Genomic DNA, 10,607 nt, shown 5'->3' on the forward strand with positions numbered 1-10,607 from the left:
GACAACGCGGGAAACTGAACTATGCACTAGTTATTAGATGACTCCAAAAACATCTAAGATGTATTATGAAGTGTGGAGATGGCATTGAAATTTTCAAAGAAAATGCCCGTTTTTTTTTTAAGACATGCATCCTGTATGTAGGGGTAAAGTGACAGCAAAAATCTTGCTAACTGTTGAATCAAATCATGGCTTCTATTACGCTGTTTACTTGTAAGCATGTCTTAAAATGTCCACACTCAGTAGCCAAAACATGAAAACAACCCAACTGTCTATCAAGGGATGAATGTAGAAACAAAACACGGTGTACACAGACAAGCGGATAAAGCATATTCTCACACACAGTGGGACACAGAGACTCTGTGCTAAGTAAAATGAACTTGCCACAAAAAAAGGCGAGAACTGTCTGCTTCCACTGATGAGGTACCCAGAGTAGTCAAATCCATAGAGACAGAAAGTAGAATGGTGGCTGCCAAGGACCGGGGCCGGGAGAACAGAGAGTTGCTTAAGGGGTTCAGAATCTCCTTTGAAAAGATGAAACAAGCTCTGGAGGTGGATGGGGCTGATGGATGCATGACCATGTAAATGTATAGTGCCGCTGAACCAGATACATAAAAATGGTTGAGATGGTGTTAGACTCTAATACAAAATGACCTATAAAAAGGGAAATTTGAGAGGCCAGCGCTGTGGCTTAACAGGTTAAGCCACTGCCTGCAATTCTGGCATTCCATATGGTCGCTGGTTTGAGTCCCAGCTGCCCCACTTCACATCCAGCTCCCTGCTAATGCACCTGGCAAAGCAGTGGAATATGATCCAAGTCCCTGGGCCCCTGCACCGACCCGGGAGATCCAGATGAAGCTCCTCGCTTCATCCTGCCCTGGGCATCGCCACCATTTGGGAAGTGAACCAACAGATGGAAGATATCTCTCTCTCTCTCTCTCTCTCTCTCTCTCTCTCTCTCTCTCTCTCTCTCTGACTTTCAAATAAAAATAAACAAAAGGAGGAGGTAGGATTTGAGGACAGGTATTTGGCCCAGTAGTCAAGCAGCTGGTTGGGATGGCTCGGTTCAGGTCTGGGCTCTGCCCCTACTTCCTGCTAATGTGCACCCTAGGAGGCAGCAGGTGATGACGGCTCATGTTCTGGGTTCCTGCCACCTATGTGGGAGATGTGGACTGAGTTTCCAGCTCCTGGCTTCAGCCTGGCCCAAGAGGACCAGGCCTGGTAGTGACCCAGTAGATAGGGACTCTCTATTGGCACACATTCTCTCTCTTCTCCTCCATCTCTCAAATAAATAATTTTAAAAATATAAAAGGAAAATTTGGAGAAATAGAACAATATGTGTCCACATGCCAAGAAATGCCAGACTGCTGGCAAACTTCCAGCAAGCAGAGAGGGAGGGGACAGGTTCCCCCTCACAGCCCTGAAAAGGAACCAGCCCTGCCGGTCACCTTGATCTCACTAGCCTCCAGCACTGGGAATCCATACATTTCTGTTTAAGCCACTAGTTTGTGGTACTTTGTTATAGCAACCCTAGCAAACTAATGCACTCTGTGACCAGAATTCTCTAGAAAGTTCGACCACTCTCTCCTTCAAGTAATGGTGTATGAGAGTGTCCATTCCTCCTTCTCCCTGAGTGTGAGCACTAGTGATCTTGCCAGTCCTTCTGAAGTTAAGAAAAAAATTTAATTGGTATATCTTGACAATTAGCGTGATGGACTATCTTCTGAATGGTGTGTTCATGGTAGTCTTTTGCCCATCTTTTTAACAGTACGGATAACAACATAAATAAAATTTTAAGTAATGTATAAATACAACAAACAAAGATGAACAGTGAAAATAAATCTCTCCTCTGAGCCTTAGTCTTTCAGTCCCTCCCCCACAAGTTGAACAGTCATTGCCACCAGATTCTTGTGGCTTTGTGGAAGCCGCTTGGTCTCTCTTTTGCCTTGCTTTCTTCACTGTAAAGTCAGAATAGCACCTACCTTAGTATATTTGTTGTGAGGATTAAATGTGTTAACTTATGAAAAATTCTTATAACATTGTCAAATAGATAATGTTTAATGCTATTAATATCCTCCCAGTGATAGCCACAACACATGCATGCCTTTTAAAAAAATGCAGTAGCATACTTTATGTATTTTACTATAACTTACCTTCAGATCTATGTCTTGGGCATTGTCTCATATAAGCAGTTATCAAAAAATTTTCATTCTTTTAAAGGACTTCATAAGACACCATTGTTCATATATATGTGTACCAAGATATTTTTTTTTCTCATAAAAATTTGGAACGCTTCACAAATTTGCGTATCATCCTTGAGCAGGGGCCACGCTAATCTTCTCTGTATTGTTCCAATTTTAGTATATGTGCTGCTGAAGTGAGCACTACCAAGATCTTTTTTTTTTTTTTAAAGGCAGAGTGGATAGTGAGAGAGAGAGAGAGAGAGAGAGAGAGAGAGAGAGAGAGAAAAGTCTTCCTTTTTGCCGTTGGTTCACCCTCCAATGGCCGCTGTGGCCGGCGCATCTCGCTGATCCGAAGCCAGGAGCCAGGTGCTTCTCCTGGTCTCCCATGCGGGTGCAGGGCCCAAGCACTTGGGCCACCCTCCACTGCCTTCCCGGGCCATAGCAGAGAGCTGGCCTGGAAGAGGGGCAACCGGGATAGAATCCAGCGCCCCAACCGGGACTGGAACCCGGTGTGCCGGCGCTGCAATGCGGAGGATTAGCCTGTTAAGCCACAGCGCCGGCCTTACCAAGATCTTTTAAACTCTATTCTATTGATGGGTATTTAGTTTTATTTCCAGTATCTTGACTCTGTGAACAATGCTACAATGACTAGATATTTGCCTACATGAATTGTACTCAGTGCATAAATTCCAGGAAGTAGAAGAACTGGGTCAAGGGGTAAGTACATTTTTTATTTTAATTAGATATTGCTAAATCACCCTTTGAAGAGGAAGTATCAATTTATACCACTAACTGACTAAGAGTTCTTATTTCCTCATGCCCTTAGTAGCACAGTATGTTCAGATAACTTAGAGGATCCTTGACATTATCCTGACTTTGTTCAAACTATGAAAGACTAGCTCAAAGTGTCATACAACTCTAGCCTAGTTCAAGGTGACATGAATCCACTGAAAGAAATTTCTTCCTACTCCAGGAATTGTCTGGATTTAGCAACCATCATCACATGTACCCTAGATTTTAGCAAAATTTAGTAATTATTCAGATACTATAAAGCATCAACTGTGAATTGTAACATGACCAGCCAGATATTCAAAACAGTCTCTGGCTGTGGCTGAACAGACCAGTTCATTCAGAAGCTAAACAAAAAACAAGCAAACCAAAAACAAAACAAAACAAAACAAAAAAACTGACTCACAGTGTTTTACCCGAAAATCCTATTTTGCTGACAGAACAAAAATTAACACATAACATTACTTCGGTTAATTAACCAGATTCTCTGTTTTTGTATAAATGATACAAAATACCTGACATAGTTTTTGAACCCATACAGTAAGAGTCCAGCAGTAATAGACCTACAGGCCAAAATCAGTCAGGACTGTTTTGTACAGCCCTCCAGCTACAAGTGGTTTTATATTGCTACAGGGTGCAGGAAAAGAGAATGATATGTGTCAGTGACCTTATGTCACTGTTAGGCTGCCCACACAGCCTAACATACTCACTGTTAGGCTCTTTACAGGAAAAGTGCTGACACCTGCAATTAAAGAGACCACAGGGGCCAGCGCTGTGGTGTAGAAGGTTAACCCTCCACTTGCAGAGTCGGCATCCAATATGGGCACCAGTTCAAGTCCCAGCTGCCCCACTTCTGATCCAGCTCCCTGCTAATGTGCCTGCGAAAGCAGTGGAAGATGGCCCAAGTACTTGGGCTCCTGCATCCATGTGGGAGACCTGGAAGAAGCTCCTGGCTGCTGGCTTTGGCCTGGCCCAGCCCTGACAGTTGAAGCCATTTGGGAATTGAACCAATGGATAGACGATCTCAGTCTCTCTCTCTCTCTCTCTCTCTCTCTCTCTCTCTCTCTCTCTGCCTCTCCTCTCTCTGTGTAACTCTGACTTTCAAATAAATAAATATTTTTTAAAAAGTCATAGAAAATTTGTATTATGAAAAAACAGCATGTATTTCAGAAATTTTTTTCCACAAAAACAAAACTTTAATTTCATTTTTTGTGAACTCACTCAAGTACTCTCACACTTTCCACACATCTATTTTTCTGTAATAATTCAAATTCCTTATTTTATTTTTAATTTGTGTATATTGATCAATAAATAAAAAATACATTAAATCACAATACTCTGATTTGGATTTGTATAGAAGATCAAAAGAGTTCTCAAGGTAGTTCTCATGGCATTCATTCTAGAAAACTTAATTTTTCCTTAAATGAATTCAAAACAATGAAAATCTGTAACTCTAGATTATAAATATAAAATCAGAAGCTTAAACTACATCCTTTAAAGTATGAGATTCGGGGGCAGGTGTTTGGTGCGACAGCTGAGAGACAGTTTGGGATGCCCTCATCTAGTATCAGAGTGCCAGGATCCCCGTCTCAGCTCCACTTCCCATTTCAGCTTCCTACAAATTCACACCCTGGGGAGAAGTAGGTGATGGCTCAAATACTTGAGTTCCTGCTACCCACATGGGAGATCCACATTAAGTCCCAGGCTCCTTCCTGGCTTTGGCCAGGCCCAGCAGGACATCTGTGAATGAACCAGCAGATGGGAGATCTTTGTCTGACTGCTTTCTTTTAAGCAAAATGAAAATAAATATTACTTGGCTGGGCTGGGAGGAGAGCTGGCCAGGTAAAGGCAGGGGGCATCTCTAACAAGAAATTTACAGTTCTGCCTGCAATGTTGCTGACCCTACTTGACCATCCCCTCAGCTGCAGTGGTCACTTTGGAAGTTGGGCTGAGTGAAGGGCTTTTCAGCTTAGAGCCAATAAGATCTGTGGCTCTGACCTGGGCATCCTTCGACTCCAGGGCAGGTCCATTTCCAGTGATCCAACTCTTGGCAGAGCTGCCAGGGCTCTTCACAAGCTGACTTCTGCTGAAGCCCAGGCTTACCACATTGAAAGCCACTTCAGTGGACTGGCCTGTTGGGTCTCCTTGAGGGCAGATCACTGTACAGAACAGCCATTAATAGGCCTGCCATCCATTGCTTCTGATGCCTAGCTTTCTTTTCCTCCTGGTTTTTGTTAAAGCAGACCAGAGGATGCAAGTCAAGGGAGTGCCCAAGTCCCATCTCTAATCTTCGGTGGCCTGAACTACAAGTCTATAGTCACAGGCATGTTCTGTAGTAGTTTTTCTAAGGTAGACAATGCCCATGAGGAAAATTATATTCTCACTTTAAAACTTTCTTTCCCTTTTGTCTGAAAGGGAGGTTTTTTCTACTTACTGTATACTTCGCTGATGGCGAAGTGAATCTAGCTATGAGATTATTATTTAAGTTCTTATTTTGGCTATGCTATTACAGAAAAATGTTAGCCGTCTCTTTTATAAGGTCTAAAGATTAAATTGTGTGTCCTACAGATTCCTTCATAATAGAATTAGTTTCCTACCTTGAAGAGAATAGGCCCAGCCAAGTAATGAAAGTCAACAGAGTGCCTTCCCCTAGGAGGTTCACACCTCCCTTAGGATATACCCCATGTGAAGAGATAGATAGGTCTGGGCCTCTTAACTTACAAGGCCTAAAGCCCAACAGATTATTATCAAGCCCCTTCTATCAGGTTCTATTTGCCTCTCAATCAGAAAACTTAATTGTAGCTTAGACAGCACCTTTCTTAGCACATCTAATAATGACTCTGTCCTTTGTTCTAGACCCTGTCTAGTGCACTTGGGCCTCATTCCTTTGTAATCATAACCTCTACTCTACCACCAATGGCTCTACTCCCAACCTGTGTGTACTGATGGTCCTCTTCCCCACTTAATGCTGTATAATTGTTCAAACCTGGTAAATGCCACTCTTAGGATCATTGGTTACTATCCTCACTCTGTCTTTTATGACCTTGTCTAAATATGATCAGAGTCGGCAAACTTGGAAGGCTTCCATAGCCTTGGCAACTCATGACGACAGCCTAGGGTGGTTACTGGCGCCATAAACTAGAGTGTCAATTTGTTGGGTCAACAACAGGAGTCACTGTGCACTTGCTCCTCATGTGGGATCTCTGTCCTTAATGTGCTGTACATTTTGATTTAATGCTATAACTAGTACTCAAACAGTATGTTTCACTTTGTGTTTCTATGTGGGTGCAAACTGTTGAAATCTTTATACTAAATTGATCTTCTGAATATGAAGAGAATTGAAAATGAATCTTGATGTGAATGGAAGGGGAGAGGGGGGCGGGAGAGGGGAGGGTTGTGGGTGGGAAGGAAGTTATGGGAGGGGGGAAGCCATTGTAATCCATAAGCTGTACACTGGAAATTTATATTCATTAAATAAAAGTTAAAAAAAAATTTAAAAAAAAGAAAATAAATATTAAATAAAATAGGAGATTCTTATTAAGACCATATGATAGGGGCCAGCACTGTGGCACAGCAGGTTAAGACTTCACCCGTGATGCCAGAATCCCATATGGGCGCCGATTTTTTTTTTTTTTTTTTTTTTGACAGGCAGAGTGGAGAGTGAGAGAGAGAGACAGAGAGAAAGGTCTTCCTTTTTGCCGTTGGTTCACCCTCCAACGGCCGGGGCGCTGCGGCCTGCATACCGCGCTGATCCCAAGGCAGGAGCCAGGTGCTTCTCCTGGTCTCCCATGCGGGTGCAGGGCCCAAGCACTTGGGCCATCCTCCACTGCCTTCCCGGGCCACAGCAGAGAGCTGGCCTGGAAGAGGGCAACCGGGACAGAATCCGGCGCCCCGACCGGGACTAGAACCCGGTGTGCCAGTGCCGCAAGGTGGAGGATTAGCCTGTTGAGCCACGGCACCGGCCATGGGCGCTGATTTGTATCCTGGCTGCTCCACTTTGGATTCTGCTCCCTGAAATGCTCCTAGGAAAGATGGCCCAACTCCTTAGGTCTTTGCACCCACCTGGGAGACCTAGAAGAAACTGCTGGCTCCTGGCTTCAGCCCATCCCAGCAGGCATTTGGGGAGTGGACCAGCAGATCAAAGATCTCAATACCTCTTTCCCCTCTACCCCCACCAGTAACTCTTCAACTAAATAAAAAACCTTTAAAAAAAAAAAAAAAAAAGGAAGAAGAAGTAGAAGACCATACAATAGTGGCATAAGGATATACAAGGTCAATGAAACAGAATTGAGAACCCAGAAATAAACCCATACATTATGGCCAATAGATCTTCAGCAAGGGTTCTAAGACAATGTAGTGAGGGAAAAAAGAGTTTCAACAAGTGGTGCTGGGAAAACTGGACAAACACACGAAAGAAGGAAATCCAATCACTCCCTCCTTACCTCACACCACACACAAAACTGACTTAAAAATGGATCAAAGATGCATATTTAAGAGTCAGACCTACAAACTATTTATAAGAAAACATAGGTGTAAATGCTTGTAATTAGACAATAGTACTCATATATGGCACCCAAATCACAACCAACCAACGAAAAATAGATTTATACTAATCAAAATCCTTGGTGCTTCAAGGACACTATCAGGAAAATGACAATCCACAGATTAGAAGCAATGTTTGCAAATCACATATCTGATAAAGCTTTATTATCCCAAATACATTTAAAAACACTAGAACACAATAATACAAAGACAAATGGGGCAGATGCTGTAGCATAGAGGGTTGAGCCACTGCTCGCAACACCTGTACCCCATGTTAGAGTGACTAGTTTAAGTCCTGGCTACTTCAGGCTTCTGACCCAGCTTCCTGATAATGTGCCTGAAAGCAGAGCATAACTGCCCAAGTACTTGAGTACCTGTCACACATGTAGGAGACCCAGACGGAGTTCCTGGCTTCAGCCCAACCCAGGCTGCTGTGGGCATTTGGAGAGAGGAAAATTGATCTCTCTGTCATTCTGCCCTTGAAATCAATAAATATTTTTTAAAACACAGCCCAATTTTAGGACAGGCATGCATTTGAACACTCTCCAAAGGACTAATAACAAGCACATGATCAGGTCATTGGGTCCTTGCCATTCACATGGGAGACCAAGATTGAATTCCAAGGCCCCTGGCTTCTACCTGGCTCAGCAGGCATTTGAGTGGACCAGCAGATGGAAGATATCTCTCTCTCTATGCCTTTCAAATATAAATTTAAAAAAAATTTTTTTTTGACAGGCAGAGTGGACAGTGAGAGAGAGACAGAGAGAAAGGTCTTCCTTTTGCCGTTGGTTCACCCTCCAATGGCCGCCGCGGCCAGCGCGCTGCGGCCGGCGCACCGCGCTGATCCGATGGCAGGAGCCAGGTGCTTCTCCTGGTCTCCCATGGGGTGCAGGGCCCAAGGACTTGGGCCATCCTCCACTGCACTCCCTGGCCACAGCAGAGAGCTGGCCTGGAAGAGGGGCAACCGGGACAGAATCGGTGCCCCGACCAGGAATAGAACCCGGTGTGCTGGCGCCGCAAGGCGGAGGATTAGCCTAGTGAGCCAGGGTGCTGGCCCTCAAATATAAATTAAAATTTTAAAAATAATAATAAGCACATTTAAAATGTCCAACACCCTTATCATTAGGGAAATGCAAATAAAAACTCCAGCAAGATATGACTTTATATCCACTCGGATGGTTATAATGAAAAAGATGGAAAACAACAAATGTTAATCAGAAGGCAGAGAAATTTAAACCATAATACTTTGTAACAGGACTATAAAATGTTGCAGTCACTTTGGAAAACAGTTTGGCAGTTCCTCAAAAAGTGACACGGAGTTAGCATGTGAGGCTGCAATTCCCCTGGTAGGCGTAGGTATATACCCTGGGAAACTGAAACAAAAGTTCACACAAAAACTGAATACAAAAGGGCAGGCATTTGAGGCAGCAATTAAGATGTTGCTTGGGGTGCCTGCTTCCCGTATTGTAGTGTCTGGTTCAAGTTCAAGCTCCATCTCCAAATCCAACTTCCTGCTAATGTGCCTGTCATCCATGTGTGAGATCTGGATTGAGTTCCCAGCTGCCACTCTGGGCACTTCAGGATGAATCAACTACCTCTTTCTCTGTCTCTAAAATAAATAATTTTCTTTAAAAAAGTGAAGCGGAGGGCCGGCGTTGTGGCAGGGTAAAGCCACCACCTGAAGTGCTGGCATCCCATATGGATGCTGGTTCAAGACCCTGCTGCTCTACTTCCAATCCAGCTCTCTGCTATGGCCTGGGATAGCAGTAGAAGATGGCCCAAGTCCTTGGCCCCTGCACCTGCGTGGGAGACCCAGAAGAAGCTCCTGGCTCCTGGCTTCAGATCGGTGCAGCTCTGGCTGCTGCAGCCAACTGGGGAGTGAATCAGCGGATGGAAGACCTCTCCCTCTCTCTCTCTGCCTCTCCTTCTCTCTGTGTGTAACTCTGACTTTCAAATAAATCTTTAAAAAAAAAAAATAAAGTGAAGCAGAAAAAAAACCATGATTCTGTTTTTTTTAATTAAAGTCTTTTAGATTTAGAATAAATTTAGGCAAATAGCAAAGGAAAAATAAGCTAATTCCTTATGTAAAATCAGAATTAAAATGCAGTGAGTGTGGCGAAAAGCTAATTGCAGATCTCTTGCTTCTGTACATATTAGCTTTGCTTGCTAATGTCTAAGGGTGTATCTTGTGAAACTATGTGGGCCCAAATTCCTAGGAACAAGGTTGACCGAAATGTGTCCTTCACATTTCTTACAACCATATCTTGGATCTGTTACTAGGTTTGTTATTGTTAACTGTTATCTTACAATCATATTCTGGTTTTCCTCTTTATTGTTCACTGCATACCAGGGGTCCGGTTCGAAACTGTGAGCCCCAGTGAACAGAATACTACAAAAAGCTATGTAACCCGCTGTTGGGGGCCGCACTCTGGTAAGGAGTGTTGGTCCTGATCGGTGGCCGGTCCCAATCGGTTACCTTGCCTCTCATTTGCTTCTCATTTTCAATAAATTTCATGTGTGACTGTCACTAGTTTTTGTAACATTTTGTTTTAGCTAATGAGTGGAGGCAACATTTATTTTACTGTTTTCCGCTATTCAATTATAACCCTGAGCAACAATACTTCATAGTCGTTGTTAGAGGACAGGTAGGTTATAAAAATCCCATGCTTACAGTCTCATTTTATTTAAACTCCAGGAAATGGAACAACCTTCCTAGTTTTATGCAGTAACTTAATAAAGGATCCAAGAAATTTCACTGCAGGGTAACTTTACCTGTTGAAAATGTCAACTAACCTGGCATAATAAACCCATATTTGTATCTCTCAGTCTAAATAAATCAAGAATTACTGCTTAAGTACTTAAAAGTAAAATTCACTGCTTTTACAGCTTGTGTATTTTTTTTAAATTTAAGATTTATTTATTTGAAAGAGTTACAGTGAGAGAGGGAAGAGAGAGAGAGAGAGAGGACAGAGGTCTTCCATCCACTGGTTTAGTTCCCAAACAGGCCAAAGTCAAGAGCCAGGAGCTTCATCTGGGTCTCCCACGTGGGTGCAGGGTTTCAACCACTGAGCCATCCTCTACTGCCTTCGCAGGCAA

General features: G+C 43.2%; 1 non-coding gene across 1 annotated transcript; it reads right to left on the bottom strand.

The window, feature by feature from the left end:
* Positions 1 to 2,275: 2,275 nt before the first annotated feature.
* LOC133748938 (U6 spliceosomal RNA) lies at positions 2,276 to 2,382 on the bottom strand. The gene has a single exon (XR_009864535.1). It is a non-coding gene; the product is annotated as a U6 spliceosomal RNA (small nuclear RNA).
* Positions 2,383 to 10,607: the final 8,225 nt, after the last annotated feature.

This window comes from Lepus europaeus, chromosome 19 (assembly GCF_033115175.1).
Source record: "Lepus europaeus isolate LE1 chromosome 19, mLepTim1.pri, whole genome shotgun sequence".
NCBI lineage: Eukaryota > Metazoa > Chordata > Mammalia > Lagomorpha > Leporidae > Lepus > Lepus europaeus.